This window comes from Carettochelys insculpta, chromosome 5, assembly GCF_033958435.1.
Source record: "Carettochelys insculpta isolate YL-2023 chromosome 5, ASM3395843v1, whole genome shotgun sequence".
Lineage (NCBI taxonomy): Eukaryota > Metazoa > Chordata > Testudines > Carettochelyidae > Carettochelys > Carettochelys insculpta.
Window position 1 is genome coordinate 11155435 of NC_134141.1, and position 19763 is coordinate 11175197.

Genomic DNA, 19763 nt, shown 5'->3' on the forward strand with positions numbered 1-19763 from the left:
TTCCACTGTTTTCTGCTAGTAGGAAAGCTAAATTTGCATTTCTAACACCAGATACAGGTCTCCACTTTCACATATGCTGCATATGTGGGGAGAAAAAGGCAACTGAGAGAGAGAGAACCATTGCCTCTAAAGATTGGAAATAATGCCACATGACTTGTGACCAATAACAGCTTACCAAGGCCTAGTGTATACTACCTTGAGCCACCAGTCTAAGTTATGCAACTTCAGCTACATAAATAACATTGCTGAAGTCAACATACTTAGATCTACGTACCATGGAATCTTCACTGTGGAAAGTTGACAGCAGATGGTTTTCCATCGACTCCCTGTCTTCTCATTCTATCCAAGTACTAGAGTCGACATGAGAGCACTTGACCATTTATCACGTCTATACTAGGTTAATCAACTCCTGCTGGATCAATTGCTGCCTGTCAGTCCAACGGATAGTAAAGATGGATCCCAAGCCTGCTTGAATTTCAGCTAGTGAGTAATATGCAAGTATAGATGATTCTTGGCAATCAATTCATGGACAAGGAAAAATAATATTTAAAAAAGTAAAATTGAATGATGAGTAAAATCAAGAAAAATTGCTGGTGTCAGTGTGTTCCCCAGTAAGGAAAAAAGTAGGATAAATTTGTTGAGTATGTTATGGACTATGACTTCTCCAGTAAATCTATCAAAAAGACACTTAGGCTATGTCTACACAGCACCCCTATTTCAAAATAAGATATTCCGGAATAGCTATTCCAAAATATCTATTTTTTAATAATGCTGCTACACACAGAAATGTATTTCGAAATAGCACTCAACTATTTTAAAGTACATTGTATGAGCACACAGCATTTATTTTGAAATAGGTGCTGTTAAGACAGGAAATAGTGCTTATTTAAAAATAACTATTTTCACATCGATACCGTTACTCCCACAACCAGGTTTACTGAATTTGAAGTAATGCAGCTGCTATTATGAATTTATTTCAAAATAGTGTGTGCATAGTGTAGATGACAGCAAAGTTATTTTGAAATAACTGCTGTAATTTCACAATAACTTTGCTGTGTAGACAAAGCCTTAGAGATTTGCTCTTCTCTATAATGAAGTGCAGGAATTATGATTTCCTTTCCATTACAGTTGAGATTTGGCTAAGGAGAGTGTCAATATGAAGTGTAGCTAAAGCTTTTTTTCCACTAGTAAATGAAGTAAAATCAGAAAAAAGCACTTTTATTCTGGAATTAATGTTGCTGTTGCTGGGGAAGCGGGGAAGAGTTTAGAACAGAATATCTAGTGTGGTAAATTTCCAAGTGTAGACAAGCCCTTAATGCAGACTGGCTACAGAAATAGTTTTATTTCTGCTTAACTCCACTTGTTTTTATAAGCACAGTAGGTCTGGTTGTGATGCCAGAGGAAATGAAACTGACAGAATGCATTTGTTCTTCTAAAATAAATATAAATGATCTTTGGATTTAAATTCTGTGTTTGTGAGACAAGAGGAGGACAACAATTAAGATGGCTCTCTGGATTAAATTTGTAATGAACATTGATTATAAAATAGCTGTTAAAACAAAGCAAAGTACCCAAGGGTATAGGTTTTATAAATGTGTTTTGTTATAAGAACAAATTCACGGTTCAGTTTTAATTTCCCCTGTTCCTCTGAAAATTGGCAATCTGCCCTTTTGCTCTCCTACTACTTGAGCCTTATTGTCAAAGGTGGGAGCCTTAATTGTCCAAGGTGGGAGCCTTAGAAAATCAGATTCCTTGTTTGTTTCCCAAATCTACATGTTAACAATGACTGGTAGAAATGTCTGTATTGATAGCACTGTTTGGGTTAAATGTTAACTAGTTAATTTTCACATAGATCCTGGGAGGTCAGGAAGTCCTTACATTCCCATTTTATGTAGTGGGGAAACTGTGGCACAGAGAGAGTTCACAAAGGTCACAGAGGCATTGATTACTCTAATGAGAAATGTATATATGTCCAAGAAAGCTTGGTGTTGTACAAAGATCAAATTTACTGCTCACTTTAATTTCCCCCATTCACATGAAAATTAGCAATCTGTCCTTTTCTTCTCTAATTGCTGGTGGCAGCCATAGATGCTCAGAAAATCAGATCTCATGCTTATTGTTTCTAAATCTATTTCTGGTGTTTGTTTTCTTTAACCACTGAGTATTTGACTTGTGTCCTCAGTTGAGATCCTATTGGAAATCGGGCGGGTGCCCGCCCACAGCTAAAAGGCCCCTCTCGGGACAAGGGGGGGCCACTACAAAAAAACACAGCCCCAAGTGAGTGCGGGGGACAGTGAAAGAAAAACCAGGGACAGGAGTGAAGGTCAAAGGTTTAAGATGAGGGAACCAGAGGGGGACACCAAGCAGAGAGCCCTGGACAGCACCCACTGCTCCCCAAAGGCATTGAGGGAGTCAGTGGATGCCACCCAGGGGAATTCTGTTCGGATTTGTGATCGAAGGGCGGAACGGAAAGAGGCCCCACAGTCACAGGTCTCCCCCTACCCCCGGCCAGCCTCCTCTCCCTGGTCTTGTAGATGGCCACTTTAGCCATAGCCAGGAGGAGGCTGATGAGGAGGTCCCGGGACTTGGTGGGGCCACGGATGGGGTGTGCCAGGATGAGAAGGTGTGGGGAAAAGTGCAGCCACAACCTCAAGAGGAGGTTCTGGAGGAGCTGGAAGGGGGGCTGCAACCTGGTGCACTCGACGTAGATGTGCACCAGGGTCTTCCTCACACCGCAGAAGGGGCAAGTGTCTGGGAGGGGGGTGAACCGCGCCAGGTACACACCCGTGCTCACCGCCCCATGGAGGATCCTCCAGCCGGTGTCCCTGGCGGGCCGCGGGACCAAGGCGGAATAAAGGCTGGCCCACCGGGGCTCTCCACCCTCTGATGGCGGGAGGAGGTCCCGCCAATTGTGATCAGGGCGGGACACGAGGGTGGGGAATTGGAGCATGTGAAGCACGAGCGTGTACAGATGGCGTCTGGGCCCGGTTCAGAAGGGGACCAGCTGCAAGGCGTGCAGCCGGCTGGGATGGTGAGGGAAGGCAGCAGGCAGGCAGGCTCGTGAAGCCGGGGACCCACGGAGAGATCCAGAGGGCCAAGAGGGTGAGGGGAGCGGGGTGCACCCTCTTGCAGGACCCGACTGAGGTAGATGTGAGCAGTAGGCGGCAAGGCGGCCTTCACCTCGAGTACACGCTGGGGAGAGCGTAGGGTGGAGAGCTCCATGCACTGGGCGAGCGCCAGGGCCTCCATCCAGTCTCCCCGGTTGTAGTCGAGGAGGTCTCCAACCCTGGTGATTCCACCGAGGACCAACCTCCAGCATGCCGCACGGGACTCCGCCGCCTGCACACGGAGCTGGGGTGTCCTCAGATGAGATGGTAGGTAGACAAAGCAATCTATTTAGCTAGTGACCAGGCAAGGAGGTGCAAATGTAGGAGAATGTATCTGGTTTACTTTCTAATTCACGCACACATTGCATACAGAGGTGCTCCTGATCATTGGTGTAGGCAGTCCTTATACGTTTTACAAATACAATTAAGCCTTGATGACAACACACAAAGTGGTACTGTTCTAGCTCTCTGAATGTAGTTAAAAGCGGTACAAGCCACCTGCTGTGGATGCAGTTACACCCGTGTGAAACTGCTTGTCTTGCCATAATGTTCCTGGCTGGTTCTTGGACACTTTTTTCGCCCAGGTTAGATTGGCAATGATCTTCAGGCTTTTTGGCCTTCCCCAGTAACATGGGATGTGGGTCACTTGCCAGGGTTATGTAGGTACATCTCACTTAATTGATACCTTACCATGGCAGGGGCTCAAGCAATGACGCACCACAATCCCACTACTCTCAGCCTATGGCATGCAAGAGTTTAGTGTTGTGTGTGGGCTGTAGTACTTTGGTCTAATGTCAGTTGTTGGATTTAGCGTGTGTGGGTGCTGGATGGTGCTGGTGGTCTGTGAGGTACAGGATATCAGATTAAATGATTGTGCTGGTGGCCTGTGACATACAGGATATCAGATGAAATGATCTGGTGATCCCTTCTGACTCTACAGAGATACTGCTGCATCTGCCCTCAGGGTTCTACTTGTATAAGTACTCGAGTGAAAAAGGATCCCCTTAACTGAGACAGTTATACCGGTACAAAATCTGAGTGTGGCTCCTCCCCGTCACAATCAGTTCACTCATTGTAGTATGTCTTGAAACTCAGCAAACTGGGACTGTGCTTTGGGCCCAGATTGAGAATGAGTTTCACAGCTGAGGGACCCTCATAAAGAACAGATTGTAAGTTTCCCACTGCCTTGAAACAGCTGTCTGACACTGTCTAAATTTAACATGTGTAGAGAGGTGGATCTGACAGCTAACTGCCCTAGGCCCTGCTCCTTCCCCTCTTGGCCCGACCACTTCCAGAGCATGGAGCTAGGCACCCTTCCCACCTTCCCCTGGGTCCAGTACTGCAGCTCAAAACTAACCTCTTACATGTACAAAAGCTGTTCATAGGCTGCTGTCTGAAATACACAGCTCAGGAGTCTCTATACTGACTCATTTTGTTCCAGATTTTTACCTCAAGGATCTTCAGATCTGCTGCCAATGATGAGCTGTCTGGCTGTGTGTGTGTTTCTAACAGGTGTTTCAGTGAAATCAAAGCTCCATCTGCAAAACTGAGCATTCCTAGCTATCATATGAATTTATGCTTCAACCTGGAGGATTTTTGAGTCTCCAAAAAAAGCAAAAGGATTGCATTATACAGCAATAAGGCTGTCAGGCAATTTTATAAAAAAATCACAATTAATTACAAGATTAAAATTAGACTAATCATAGTTTTAATCTCAGTGATAAACAATAATAGGCTACAAATTTAATTTTTATTGTACATTTGGATATTTTTCTACATTTTCAATATATTGATTTCAACTACTGTTCAGTGCTCACTTTATATTATTTTTGATGATTACAAATATTTGCACTGTTAAAAGCAGGAAAAAAAAGTTTTTCAGTTCAGCTCATACAAGTGGTCTAATCAAATCTCTATATTGTGAATATGCAACTTACAAATGCAGAATTATTTTTACATAAATGCACTGAAAAACAAAACAGTATAAAACTTTAGAGCCTACCGATTGCAGCACGAACGGGCATGTGAATGTTTAACATATCTGGCAGATGAATACCTTGCAATGCTTGTTGCAACAGTGCAAGCAAATGCCTGTTCTCACTTTCAGGTGACATTGTAAATAAGAAGTGGGCAGTATTATCATCCATAAATGCAAACAAACATGTTTGTCTTAGCTGTTGGCTGAACAAGAAGTAGGACTAAGTGGCCTTGTATGAAGTGAATTGGAAAATACTATATCCTTTGTTTTATCTTTTTTACAGTACAAATAGTCATAATAAATGAAAACTGTAGATTTTCTATTCTGTGTTGTAATTGAAATCACTATTTCTGAAAATGTAGAACTTCCAAAAATCTTGATAATAAATTGGTGTTCTGTTATTTAAAAGTCTGATTAAAACTGCAGTTAATTGTGGTTGTTTTGCTTTAATCTAGTTAATTTATTGTTAATTGCATGTATTAACTGTGATTGACAGCCATACTTTACAGTGATCATTATTAGCTATTTAGTGCTTAGGAGCCCTCCATATATGAGAGATTTAACATAAAGAATAGCCTGTATGTAAATAATTCTATAAGCCTTGTTTTGATACTGTTAATAACTTTGTAAATTGAGTTACCTTTTCAATATGTCATGGATGAGAAACCTCTGTGAATCAGAACCTGGTCTAAGCAAATATAAGGCAATACATCTTTTATTTCCTTTCTAGTCTATGAGCCTTTAGGTTTCACATATCCAAGCTTGTTTCCAGCCGTGAGGAAACATTGTTTTAAAAGTAAGCTGAGCTTTTCCAGTAAGCACTTATCTATGGAGACGGGCCTTTACAAAACAAACACAGAATATATGAAACTCAAGATAAAATCACAAGAGTTTGAAATACTGGCCAGTGTAGCGTTACTAACTAGAAGTTAGGGGTTGGTTTTTTGTTTGGTTGGTTTGTGTTTTTGAGACTAGCATCATGGTACTGGAATAGGCAATATATACCTTCTTTGTTAAGTTCTTTTGACTCCTATTGCCATGATATCTGAGTGTTTCATGATCTTTAATATATTTTCCATGCTATGCCCACACCAGGAATTCTGCATGTTGTTAAGGTTGCCTCATCTTTTAAAAAAAAAAAAAATTGAAAAAGGTACAGAGAAGAGCAACAAGAATGATTAAGAATACTTTGCATATTACATACATACGTAATATGTAATGGGTTTGGCTAGATGACATCCTGAGGTCTCTTCCAACCCTAATCGTCTATGATTCTATGTATCGGGAGTAGCCAAGTTAGTCCATATCTTCAAAAACCACAAGAATTCCTGGGGTGCCTTATAAACTAACAGATATTTTGGAGCGTAAGCTTTCGTGGGCAAAGACCGTCTTTGTCAGATGCATGAGTGGGGGTTCCAGAGGAGGATTTAAAGAGGGAGTCTCAGTCAGGGGGAGGGCCAGAGTTGGCAAGGTCTGTTCAGTCACAGAGGATGTGGCCCATTACCAGCAGTTAATGTGGAGGTGTGAACATCGAGAGAGGAGAAGTCAAGTCAGTTCAGTCAGGGAGGATTCTGTGATCAGTATGAGGAGAGATTGGTAAAACTGGGAATTTCCAGCTTAGAAAAGAGATGAGTAGCAGGCCTGGTAGGAGAGAGGTCTATAAAATCAAAAGTGGTCTGGAGAAAGTTAGTAGAGCATTAATTGCTCCTTCACGTAACACAAGAAGTCACCCAATGAAATGAACAGGCAGCAGGTTTCAAACAAACAAAAGAAAGTACTTCGTCACACAACCTCAACCTCTGCTGCTCGTTGCTAGGGGATGTTGTGAAGGCCAAAACTGAAAGGGGGCTCAAAAAAGAATTGGGTCTAATTTGTGGCAGTATCAGTCAGGATGACCAAGAATACAACCTGGCTCTCTGGCTATCTACCAGGAGTAGGAGTGGATGGCAGGGACACATCACTCAATGATTGCCTGTTCCATTTGTTTCCTCTGAAGCAACCGGCATTGGCCACTGTTGGAAGACAGGATATTAGTTTAGAGTGGACCATTGGTCTGACCCACTATGTCCATTCTTATGAGATAGGACAGTGCTGTTACGAGCCATGTACAGATGGATACATAAAGTAACTTGCCCAAGGCCTCATGGGAAGTTAGTAGCAGAGTAGGGAATTGAAGGACCAGGCCAGTATCTCACCACTGCACTACACCTCAATTTCAGTGAGTATCTGTCCTGGGAACTTGGGCCTGGGGCAGCTGGTGGAGAGGAAAATGCTAGGGATTCGGTTCTTGTGATGCAGTTGAGTTTCTACTCCACCAGATGCCAGGGATATTGTAGTTTCATGGAGCTCCTTGGCAAGAGTACAGCAGGTCCTGCTTATTAGTGGCCCCTCTATGCCAGCAGCAAGTTGTTATTACCCTGCAGTTGCAATATGAGAGAGGCAGGTTTGCAAGGCTGCTGCCAGGTGCCTTTCCCAGCTGCAGCTCTGCAAATCTGCCTGTGGAGGGCGGGGTTGGAGTCTGTAACTCAGATCTGAAGAAGTGGGTTTGTCCCACGAAAGCTCAGCACCTAATAGATCATTTGGTTAGTCTTTAAAGTGCCACTTTACTGCTTTTTTATTTTGATAGAATACACACTAACACAGCTATTTCCCTCTGTCACTATAGTACCTCTTCCTGCATTCTCTGGCGGTCCAGGCTCATCAGCCCTCCCTTCCCTGGGTACAGACCCAGGCATGGTGCAGAGAGGGTACTGTATACTCCAGCATCTGGGCTGCACCTCTTGTCACACTGTTGCTCTGTTCCATTGCCTTTCCACCCAGCTCACTGCCCCTTGTTCAGTGCCCCTGTGAAGGCAGCTTTAGGAAGCACTGAGAGGTGCTGAGCACAGGCCACAGGCAGGCTTTCAGGGCTGCCATCCGTGCAAGCACATGCCAGAGCTTCCTTCTTTCCCTGCTGCAGCCTCACAGCCTCCCTGTGTAGTTGGGGCCTTTCTTGAAAAAAAATATTTTTGCTAACCAGCTTGCTGGGGCCAATGGCTGAGCCCTATTAACATTAGAGTCAACGGGACAAGAGTGGTTCATGGCAATATATTGTTAGCATCTGGGTTGCTATTAAGCAGAGTCTGTGGTATGTGACTGATGAAAGAAGTGCAATGGTGCATGTAGGCCACCTGACATGGGTCACTAATACTCCATCTCTAACCTCAGCTGCTTCTACCCACCCAACACCCAATACAGTTTGCCAGCCATTAAACCAATAAGTAATAGTAGTAGGCATCCTTCAGTCTGCATAGACTATGGATCGCGCCCTTTAAAGTTTCAATTGAGGACTTCATTTACAGCGTCTATTGTGACTATGAAGACCCACACGAGAGTGATAGTCCTTGCTGCATCTCTTGCAGATGTAGTGGGTGTCTGGCAAGTCCTTATTGTGCTTCCTGTGCGCTCGCTTCTCCTCTGCTAGCTGTCTGATCTTCATCTCGCCCTTCTGAAGGCCCTTGTGTAACCCCTGCCTCCATCTGCTGTGGTCATCTGCTAGTTCTTCCCAGTTGTCCAGCTCGATGTCTACCTCTCTGAGGTCTCTCTTGCAGACATCTTTGTAGCGCAACTGGGGGCGTCTGGGAGGTCTTTTGCCAGAGGCTAGCTCACCATACAGGATGTCTTTTGGAATTCTTCCATCATTCATCCTGTGGACGTGGCCAAGCCAGCGGAGTCGACGCTGCCTGAGGAGGGTGTGCATGGTTGGGATTCCAGCTTGCTCGAGGACGGCGGTGTTGGTCATTCTGTCCTTCCATGATATTCCAAGGATGCGCCTGAGGCAGCGCAAGTGGAAGACGTTCAGCCTCTCCGTGGGCATCACCCTAAAACCCTGTATAGGTTAACAGAGAATTAAGCTTCTCTAATAAGCTTTTGTCTTAAAACCTTTTGTAGCATTCTCGGATGGTCCAATAAAGGAGCTATAGAAAACAAATTGTCCCTTTCTGTTAAATGTTCTAGTGCTTACCCCTAAGACAAGGTGTTTCAGCATACGGTACAGAATGTGTCTTCACTCATTTTTCAGAAACCCTGGCACTGGTAGACCCAGTAAGGTTGGGTTTAATTTTAAATTAAGACAGACATTGATGTTGTTTAAACATAGATAGAGCCTCTGCCTCCCATCAGCCCATTTTCCAGGGATTCATTCAGAAGGTGCGAAATACAGAAATTCGTTCCAAATTCCACAGTTTACAGTTTACTGTGCCACTCTTTCAAGCTGTGCACTGGTTCGGGCTCCTTTGGGACCCTGTCGGCATGGCTGCTAGGTCAGACAGGTCAGATGCAGAGTGAGGTGGGGTAATACAGTTCTCTGCTTCTTCCAGGATCGCTCGCCCACAAACTCCTTTCTAGCCTCTGTTGGGAGTTGGGCTGGTGAGAGTCCCGCTTGGCTAGGCACATTATAGCTCAAACCAGATTAGATCAGTACCTCCACTCCGTTCCTGTTGCCTTTGGTGCCTTCAGGCAAGCATCATGAAGATATCTGAGAGCAGGAGTGCACACACAAAGTGAGGGGCAGGACCCTAAGGGGTTGTGGGGGGCAAGAAATTTCCTGGGTCTCAGGCTCTTCCATCTCATTAAATTTGTGAAATAGGTTACTGTTTTTATGTCTGTGTATTGACATTTATATACCGATTAATAAAGTTTTTACATTCTGAAAGGTTATTTTTTGTTGTGCTCGTATGAACATAACCAAAATTTCCATCAGTTTGAATAACATTAGACAGGTTGGGAGGGGATTAAAAGTGGGACCCAACGTAAAAAATTTGCTCACTGCTGCCTTAGAGAGACAGATGCCGCTGGGGAGGGTGGGAAGGTGGGGTGGTAAAATGAATCTAAAGGTCAACACATCTCCAGGGTCCTCACCTGGCATGAAGTGTCCAAGAACCATACCGCACTGAAGTACTGACCCTAGGAAACAGGTTTAACCCTGCATACATTTTTAATCCTCATTTCCTCTGAAGGGAAAGGTGTTGGCAAACAGCTCTGGAAGAGTGGGTGGGGCGTCACCTGTGACAAAAGCATCAGTGATGTTAGGTGGTGTTAGGTCAATATTTTAGTTAGGTTTGAAATACTAAAAAGTTGCTCATTCAAGGCTGTAGGAGCCTTAAGGTCGTTGGAAACAGAGAATAAAATCCCAGCAGCACTTAAGTAATTGTAGCAGGCGCTCAGCCAGCCGGACACCTACAGACACTTCTTTGCAGCCCTTCCGAGTTGTGGGAATTAATACTCTCACCCCTCTACTGGAGCCCTCTCAGACAGGTGTTTTTAGCAGCATGCCTGGAAAGTGACCTAACTGAGGCCATTGTGGATCAAGGCAAGCAACAAGTTCCAGAGTCCCAGAGCCCTCACAGAGACCATCCTGACAACAGAGCTTCTACTTCTGCCTTTCCTATTCAGAGCCCTGGCCTGCCTTAATCCAACTCCGCAATAACCACAAGGTCACCACGCAGTCCCCAAATACCGCCGCTGGCATTTCAGCCTCTCTCGGTTGCAGAAATTAGGGCAACTCATGATTTATTCCTCACCTGGTATAAAATGTGGCTTGTGGCTTTCCCAGTGACCATTCTTCTAACTGCCTCTTTGCCAGAAGTGGAAAAAGTACCCAAAAGTTACTTGTGGAAAAGTGCGGCTGCTTTTGCTTCTGGATATTTTGAGTATGATCAAGAAATAACGTGTGTGCATGGGTCTGTGTTTTCCTGTGGGACAGCAGTGGCTTGTACTTAAGTGTATGTACACACACATGCACACACACACACACACACTGCCAGCAGCTGTACTTAAGTAACTTTATGGGTACTTTTCCCACCTCTGCTCTTTACTGATGTGATTTTTTTTTACCCACTACAAGGCAAAACCAAAAAAAAAATCCTACTTCTGCTGTCAGCTGCAAGTAGTTCATTGAGTGCCTGGTCCTCACGGAGTGTGGGAATGACAGTGTGCCCCATTCTTTAAGTTAAATTGTGCTGTTTTTTGCACAGAGGGCTGGCATTTTTTCAAGGGCTCTCTGTGTGACTGGAGCTGGAGGGTAGGCTGTTTCTTTTTTTAGACAAGCTCTGAGTTCTTGACATTATAGCCCTGTATGGACAGGGAAAGGAATTTGACTTGAGCAGAGGGATGGCTGAAGGAGGAATTGAGGGAAAAGACACTTTCTTGCTTCAGTGTTTACCGACACCAAAATAGGGGGAAGGGTGGTAAGTTTCTTACCTGTAGGTCTGTGTCTTCCTTAAGTCTTTCTGGTTTAAAAGAGGGAGATCTAGTCAAATCCCTGACATTCTGCTGTAATCAGCGAAGAATTCATAGCTCTGCGGCTGAACTGTTTTCTGTTCAGTGCTGTAGTTAGCAGGCAGCACTGCTGAAATCTCTGACTCTGTTTTCACTTTGCATAATGTAGGAGAATTCTGATTCTTGGTACAGATACAAAATAGGTGATTTGAATTGTATTTGGTAATCAGGAGTACTGCATTGCTCTTGGACCCCTGAAAATAAAGTCTTTGTCTGATGTTTGCTTTCTGCTTGAAGAGCCTTTCCGATGACTCAAACGTTATTATTCTCTCGCTGCACTGGAAACCATATTTCAGAGACTATCCTCAAAGGGATATGAAATGTTTAATTCTTGCTAATGAGCTTATTTAAAATATTACTCTCTCTTTTGTTTCAATTTACTTTAGTACTGAACAAATAAACATTATGGATAGTCATATTTAGCAACAGCCACATTGTTGGTTTCTGCAGTACTGTGATGATTTGTTTGGTAGCTCTTGATTGTCCTGAGATATCACATAACTTCAGCCCCAGGAGCTTAATAAAGTTTTGAGGGAAATGTGTCTAAAAACTCCCGTATTATATCCCTCTCCCTACCCCACTTTACTGATACATTCATACCTTGCCCTGTAATACCAAGCTTTGATCAATGGCTTCAGATGTAGAGAAGTCACTAGTGGATGAGACTCTGGACTGTTGTAAACTTTCAGCCTCTTTGATGGTATCCTGGGGTCTGAAGAGGTGTTATTGGAAGGTACAGCCTGTTGTGGTTATTTTTTAATCAATAGCTGCCTGACCCAGGTTGCTTAGTAGACTTCAGAATGCTGAGAAACTGAGGTTACTGCTTCCTGCTTGATGGGAAGCTCTCCTAGAAACTGCTTTTTAAAATTGTTTTCAGTTGAATGTTGAACTGGCTGAGATGCAAATGTTGTGACAGCTCTTCATTTACTGGTGGTGTTTGCCATGATGCTCATTCCAGTGCAAAGTGAAATACCCAAATCTTGTTTTATTAACTGCTTCAGGGAAACATTCAGCCACTGATTGTGATTGGCCAGCTGAGGCAGGAGCGTTCACAGTTCCAGATTTGTACTGAAACACAGTCAATTCGCAGTGTTGGTCTGAATATTTTCTCCACTGTTATGTGAATTCTCTGCTTTGCTGCAAGAACAAGTGAGAAACTTCCGTAATGAAATAATATCTTGTCAGAGTCCAGATATACTGCAGGTAATTTCATCAGGGACTTTTCAGCAGGTAAAGGAGTGTGTGTTGCAGTTGTGGAGATTAAAAACATGGCTTGTTCATTAGGATTTCTCAGCATCCTTTTGCCCTAGTAAAGAGCAGAGAAAATTCCCAGGCTTGTTTCCAGTGGCGCATCCCCTTGGGGGCAAGCTAGATGAGTAACATTTAGGTTGTAATCTGAACAAAACTGAGAATCATAGCTGGAGTTGCTAACTGCTTCCAATGCTAGGCTCACATGGTGGGTCATATATTACAGCCTGAGGACAGCAGTAGCATGTGGGGCATCTACCAACATCCTGCCGTGCCTTTCCTGACAAGAAACAGGAGGCATTTGGTTTATTACTAATAAACCTCCTCTCTTGAATGTGTGGCGCCTGACTTCATTGGCTGTAAAATCCTTCTTATTTAGGTTTTTTTATTGATCATTTGACTAGTGTGTCAGATGCTGCTGGCTATTTTGCCCACATCCCACTCTTTCAGCATGGAAATGCTTCTCAGTTTGTCCGTTAGCCTTTCTGAATGGATGTTTTTCATGTGCAGTGAGTGAAAGGGTGTGGTGAAGACTTTAAAAGCCATCTGGGGATTTTTAGACACGCATCTTGCCTTACAATTTAGACCAGTCTTAGTCTCCTAGTTGGCTTTATAAATCTGAATTCTCTTACATTGTTAAGCTACTCAGGTTCATGGAGAATACTTTCTAAAGCATTAGTGTTTTTTTGTTAATTTACATATGCCCCACTATAAAGTTACCATACAGAAACATCATAAAGTATTTTTATGGCCAATGATTTCTAGTGTCATTGCAGTCCAATATCGGTCATCGATAAATAGCAAACAACAATACCTTGCTCTTTTCATAGATACATCTCCGAATACTTCATAATAGCACTGGGGATCATTATCCCCATTTTACATATGGAGAAACTGAGGCATAGAGAGGCAAAGGACCAGCCTGTGGTCATGCAGCAGGCCAGTAGCAAAGCTAGGAATAGAATCCAGGTCTCCTGTGTCCAGTCCAGTGCTTTCTCCCCTAAACTGTGCAGCAGTGATGGACAACTGGGGCTAGTGAGCGGGCCTGCATAAATGATTGTTGCAAACAAGATGATCTCCTGTAGTTTTGCTAACTGTTTGCGTACCTGGAATTTGCTGTTTGAACCATAGCAACATTTTGATTGGCTGTGGAGGGAGCACATGGCTCTCACAGTCATTGTTGCATGCAGTCAGCACACACCTCACTTCAAGTGTCCTTGCTTTACCTGTGCGTCACTTTAGTAGTAGTGGGACGAAAAAGCTATGCAGAGAGAAACCAATGGAATCTGGCAACCCTGTGTGTGGGGAGTCACCAGTAATATGGGCCGCAGGTCTGCCATACGGTCCAAGTGTATATTGGAGCTATGTTAAACCCCAGTGCACATTGCTATGGAAAGCATGCCTTTAAAGCAGTGGTTCTGTCAGGGCTATGCTGAGGTCTTCTGTGAGTGAAAGAAAGGGCTACATCAACTCATCTATAGATCTGCCTGGTTTTACAACAGGCTGTGTAAAAACCACAAGCGAAGTCTATACAAACAAAAATTTCAGTGACATGTTTATACTGCAATGGAAGTACAATTTCAATTGATTTATTGAGTGTTTGGTAACAGTGAGAAAGTAAGCAATTGTTCAGTAATAGTGTACTGTGAAACTTTTCCATTCTTACGTTTGATTTTTTTTAAGTAAGCAGTGTTTAAGGGAGGTGAAATGCGGGGGCGTGCAAGACAAATCAGACTGCAGTACTTTGGAAGAGTGGCGCTCAACTTTTCCAAAGTACCAAGCTATATCAATGAAGCTATATATAGAGCCTCCTGGGTGGGCGGGAAAACATGTCACAAATAGGTTCTGTTTTATGGATTCTACAACGTCATTATGGAAGCAGAAGGAAAGTGTCAAAACTATGATTTTATTTGAGGTAAGGAAATAAAAGTTCCCAGGTTATTCCCATAGCTTTGTTAGATATAGATATTATTCAGAGTAGGAGAAATTGCACTATGATTCCCCATCTGTTTCTTTCTAGGTTTCATAGCTTCCCTGAGAGTAATGTTCTTAAGCAGTGGCTGTGATGGTGAGGCTGCCTTGTTGCAACCACAATGTAGGGCTGGGGTGAGCAAATGTGGGGGTGGGATGTGAAATGTTGAAAGGGGAGCAGATGCACGATTGGCTGCTGTGTCTCGGGCTAATCCATCTCATGTTACTGTTTTTATGTAAGTGCAATCACATTTATATACTAATTAATAAAGATTTTACATTCTACATACTTATTTTCTTACTTTTTTTCCATATGAACATAATCGAAATTTCTATGGGTTTGGATTACATTAGACGGGTGTGGGAGAGGCTGATAACTGCAGGGACAAAAGGGAGGCCTGACGTAAAAGGTTTGCTCACCCCAGTGTGGAGGACATATCTGCCTTGTTGGAATTTAAGCCTGAAGTTTTTTCAAAGCTGCCTAAGAAATTGGACACTCACCCAGTTCCTGTTTGAAATTAATGGGAACTGGACATTCTGATCCATAAAACAGATTAGAAAATTTCAGACGAAATTCTTCCTTTATGAATGTTGTTTCCACATTGGCCGTTCTTGCTAAGGATGTTAATAAGTTCTGAAACTGTGACTCAGTATTGGGAATTGTCTTCTCACTTCCCAAGTAACACGCAAAATGTGCAGATAAATCCAGTGGCAGCATGTTGTGTTTTGTTGACTCTGACTTTTAAGAATATGCCAGGGTGCAGGGGGGAAGGGTGAGTTTTCCACTGTATCCAGTGAGGGGTGCAAGATTTCTGTTGGCTTTTCCATGAAATTTTGTAATAAAATTACCTAGAAATTGTCTGCTCTGTTCTACAATGCTGGAAAAAAGGGAAAGGGGACAGAGCAGTTATGTTTGGTTGCCTTTGAGAAACTGGAGCTTAGCAGAGCCTTGAGAAGGTAAATCCCCACAGCCATCGCAGGTATACCTCCAGATTCTTATGGCATATGGCTTTCACTTTGTCTGAGCAAAACACTTACTGAAGGAACTCAGTTATGCCTCTGATCACCATCTAGTCTCTCGTCTTTACATTCCACATGACTTTAAGCCAAAGCTTAGTTCAGTTTGAACTAAATTAGTCTTTTCCCTTTTTTAGCTTCCCCATATTTTTCTTAACCTCCATGGGAGCTGTCTGCTTTGCCTGACCCTGGAATTGATATTGTGTTAAACACATCTGGCAGTTAAACACATCTGGCATGGAGGTGAATATAAAACAATGTAATTTTAAGGCATTATATGCACCTAGGATTGTTGCAGGGAACTTTGAGCACTTTTTTTTTAAGTAATCCCTTTGTTGGGGAAAATAAAGATAATCTGTGTTCCCTGTAAGATGAGTGCTTGGCCGGCCGGCCGGCCAGCCAAGAGAGAGTCAAATGCCACCCGAGAGCATGTGTTTCTACTGGTGATGCACACACTATGGTGTGCATAACAAAATTTATTCTGCAGATTTATTTATTTATTTATTTATTATTTAGCGGGAGCCTTGGTGCTAATTCTTTGTGGCTACGTCTACACTACAGAGCTCTTTTGAAAGAAGCCCTTCTGGAAGATCTCTTTGAAAGAATTTCTTTCGGAAGAATGTGTCCACACACAAAAAAGCGGATCAGAAGAGTGCCCACTCTTTCGAAAAACTAAGGCCACACAGCCCCACTCTTTTGAAAGAATGGGCCAGGGACTGGAAAATCAGGTGCCGTGGGGACTGATCTTTTGAAAGAAGGGCCTTGTGAAGCATCTATGCTGGGTTTCCTGAAACGGGAAAGGAAGAGCAGTTTCGAAAGGAGTGATGCATTGTTTTGATTTACTTTCAAAAGAAGACTTTTTGTGTGTAGATGCTCCATGGGCTCTTTCAAAGGAACTTGCTAGTGTAGATGCAGCCTGAGTGTTCTCTGCATATCCTCCTTCATGGGACGTGTTGGTTAATGCAGCTCTGGTGGTAGAACCTTCTCATAGCAGTCTGTGTCTGTTGGAACACTTACATGGCCTTCCTTACCTGAAAAAGTGCTCGTGGGGCTCACTGCCAGCTCAGTTCCTTCCATTTGCAGTAGTGGACAGATTGTGAAATCTCCAGACCTATCAAGTCCAGATCCTTCTCTCAAACACTGGTCTACACTTCAAATATAGATCACTCCAGCACGCACTCTCTCTCTCTTTCTCTCAGTTCAAAAAGCTTTCACATATGCTGTTATTCTCTTAGGGCTCATGAGCTAAGCAAGGGTGGACCTGAGTGGAACTTGGTTTTGGAAGAGCATAAGTGACCAACAGAGACAGGCGCTGATGATTCAGTAGGCAACATATTCCCTGCTTTGTTTCCATGGCAAAGCACAGTGTTCAGGTCTGTGTCCTTCCACCTGCTCTTTTAAGCCCAGATCTTGTATCAGATCCATTAGGATCGGCCCCTGGCGTCCAAGTGCAGTTGGTTCTATTGGATTCAGTAGACTCCGTACAAGTGTCATACACAGTAGTGCATCCTGTGGCAGGATTCAGGCATAGGCACATGGAAGGCCTCACTCCTGATCATTTCAAGTTCCATGGCACATCGTGTAAGCAGAATGTTTTCCCTGGTGCTGTGGCCAAATGCACACAGCGGGGATGCTTCGTTCTGTCTATAAATTCCCCCAGCGCTTGGCTTAAGTATGGCATTCATCATTTCCTGCCCTAAATCACTGCCATTCATTTCTCCGTGAGCGGAGGCTGCATTTCAGTAGGCTGCATGTCCTGCCTAAAGTTTGCACGTCATTGTGATTTGGAATGAAAGGTGCTATAGAAATTAGATGCCCCATCTCGCGCAATTTTTCTGCCTAGTTTCAGCTCAAAGCAGATTTTACAGGCAAGTTTCTATAAATAGGAATTGAGAACGGAAATGCCAATGGCTGTGTAACAGTAACAGCGTTACCAGGTAGTAACCAATAGCCCTCGGTCCACAGTCTCTTTTGATTTTTATGACCTATCTCCTACAGCATTTTGGATTACATCCCACCATTGCATCTTGTACTGGCCATTATGCTCAGAGCAATGAAGATAAATGGCAAACAGACAATAATCCTAAATGATGTGTTAATGTTTTGAGTTACTCAGAAATTGAACAGCAAAGGAGCATTGGACTGAATTTGGACTGATGAAACATTTGATGAGAGAGCTGAGAAAAACCCTCCTACAGCCAAAATCTCTCTCCTACAGCTTCATGTATTGCTAGCATTCTATTTCGCTGTCAGTCCAGAACAGGTCACAAGAAAGCAAGAGAGCAGAGAATGAATTTTGAATCAGTGAGTTCTTGTGTCTCAAGTCTTGTTCTCACCCTGTTAATTACCTTTTTGCATTTTGGTTTGACTGTTAGAAGCTTCTGTTTCCTTCTGTGGCATGTGGAACTTCATTGCAGAGTTCCTCAAAGGTGCTAGGTGTCTGACTCTCTGCAGACAATGGGGATGACTTGCGCCACTAGCTACGCTACACTTTCTCAGGGGTGAAAATTTAATCACTGCCTCCTAGAAGTTCAGGTTTGCATCTTGACTTTCTTGTTGAAAACGAACGAAAAAGGAAAGGAACATTAGGTGGCATAGAACAGAGATTTATTTACTGGCTCTGATGTCTAAGGCCTGGTCTACACTAGGGATCAAAGTCGAGTCCAGATGTGCAATTCTAGCCACACCATTAGCATAGCTAGAATTGACATATCAGGATCGACTTTGTTCACTAGTGCAGATCAGGGACTTTCAGGCATACGCCAATGTCCACGCATTAGGGTGGAGTACCAGGGTCGACAGCCGAGCCCAGAGAGATCGATTTTGCTGCGTCTTCACACATGCAGCAAAATTGATCTCCAAAAGATGGATCATGGTGCATCAAACTCCCTTGTAAGTATAGACGTGCCCGAAGGGAACGCCAAGCCATGGGTGGAATACCGGTGCTACAGAAATATCTAGCTATCCCTTGTGCATTAACAGACAGGTACCTGCCAAGTTTCCATTTTAGCTGGGTTGGTTAAATCCAGTCCTGATGGCTGATGCTCCCAGCTAAAGATCCGGGGTATGATTCTGTGCAGCCCTGCACCTTGTACGGTGCATTACACTGGGGACAGGGAGTATAAATGCTACCAGAGCAGAAGGGTAATTATTTGGGTCGAGTTTGCACAGCTGCAGGATAATAGAGAATGTGGGTTCTGGTTTCAGGCTGACTGCTGATTTAGCTAATTAAAAAAAGCAGAGGGAGGAGTTGGGGGGATTTATATAGTCCACCTGCAGCCTTGATTTACTGTGCTAAGGAGGGGAAAGGGTCTGTGTCTTCCTGTTCCTCATGCCCACCCTAACCCACTGTCTGCTTTCTCTGGCATACTGGGGGAACTTCAAGGAGCAACCCACTCAGGCCAGCATCAGGAGCACCAGCTCTGGCAGCAGAGTCTCTGTTGAGATGATCCAGGAATGGTGGGAAAGGGAGGTGGTGGCAGCAGCAGGAAAGCCACAGGAATGAGCTGACAGAGGGAGTGACAGGAATAGGAGATACAGCCCAGTGGGGGCAGGACAGGAACCCAAGTCCATGCCCCTTCCACGATGAGGGGGGAAGCCCTCAATTATCCCTCTCCGTAGGAAGAGAGAGGAGGAGGGAGGTCTAAAGGGTGCCAGAGTGGTAGGAATCAGGCCTACCATCTATCCTGAGCAAAACTGAATGGAGATCAGCAAACAACTGGAGGTGTGTCAGGATAGCTGGAAGCTCCCAGTCCTCCATTGCTTTGGGCAAGCGCTTATACTTGTGGATGTTCTTCCAAACCCTTGTAATCTCTGCACAAAAAGCAAAGAGCAAATGAATGAACCTAGCTAGCCACTCCCAGTTGCCCATCTTACATGAGAAGCTTTACCTGGAAATACATCTTTGAACATGTTGGCAACATGCACACCAAGGGCATTAGAGCTTCAGCTTCCACCGAGTGTCAGTGGAAGGACCTTGATTTAAAGGAGACAGCTCTCTTGCAGTACTGCTCACCCACCCCAAATACAGCACAGCAGCAGCAATACTGGATTGGAGTCCTGATACACAACATGACCCTGGTTGGTACCAGATGAACAGTACAAATACTTACAATCTATATTTG

General features: G+C 43.8%; 1 protein-coding gene across 8 annotated transcripts in view; it reads left to right on the forward strand.

The window, feature by feature from the left end:
- Window positions 1–19763, forward strand: part of PALM2AKAP2 (PALM2 and AKAP2 fusion) — a 350798-nt gene that overhangs the window by 296454 nt on the left and 34581 nt on the right. Inside the window, exon 1 of one of the 8 annotated variants that reach the window (XM_074994664.1) lies at window positions 11190–11312. The exons of the other annotated variants lie outside the window; for them this stretch is intronic. The gene's annotated coding sequence lies outside the window, so the exon portion shown is untranslated. Of the gene's footprint in view, window positions 1–11189; window positions 11313–19763 lie in introns of those variants that run through there. 8 annotated transcript variants of the gene reach the window in all.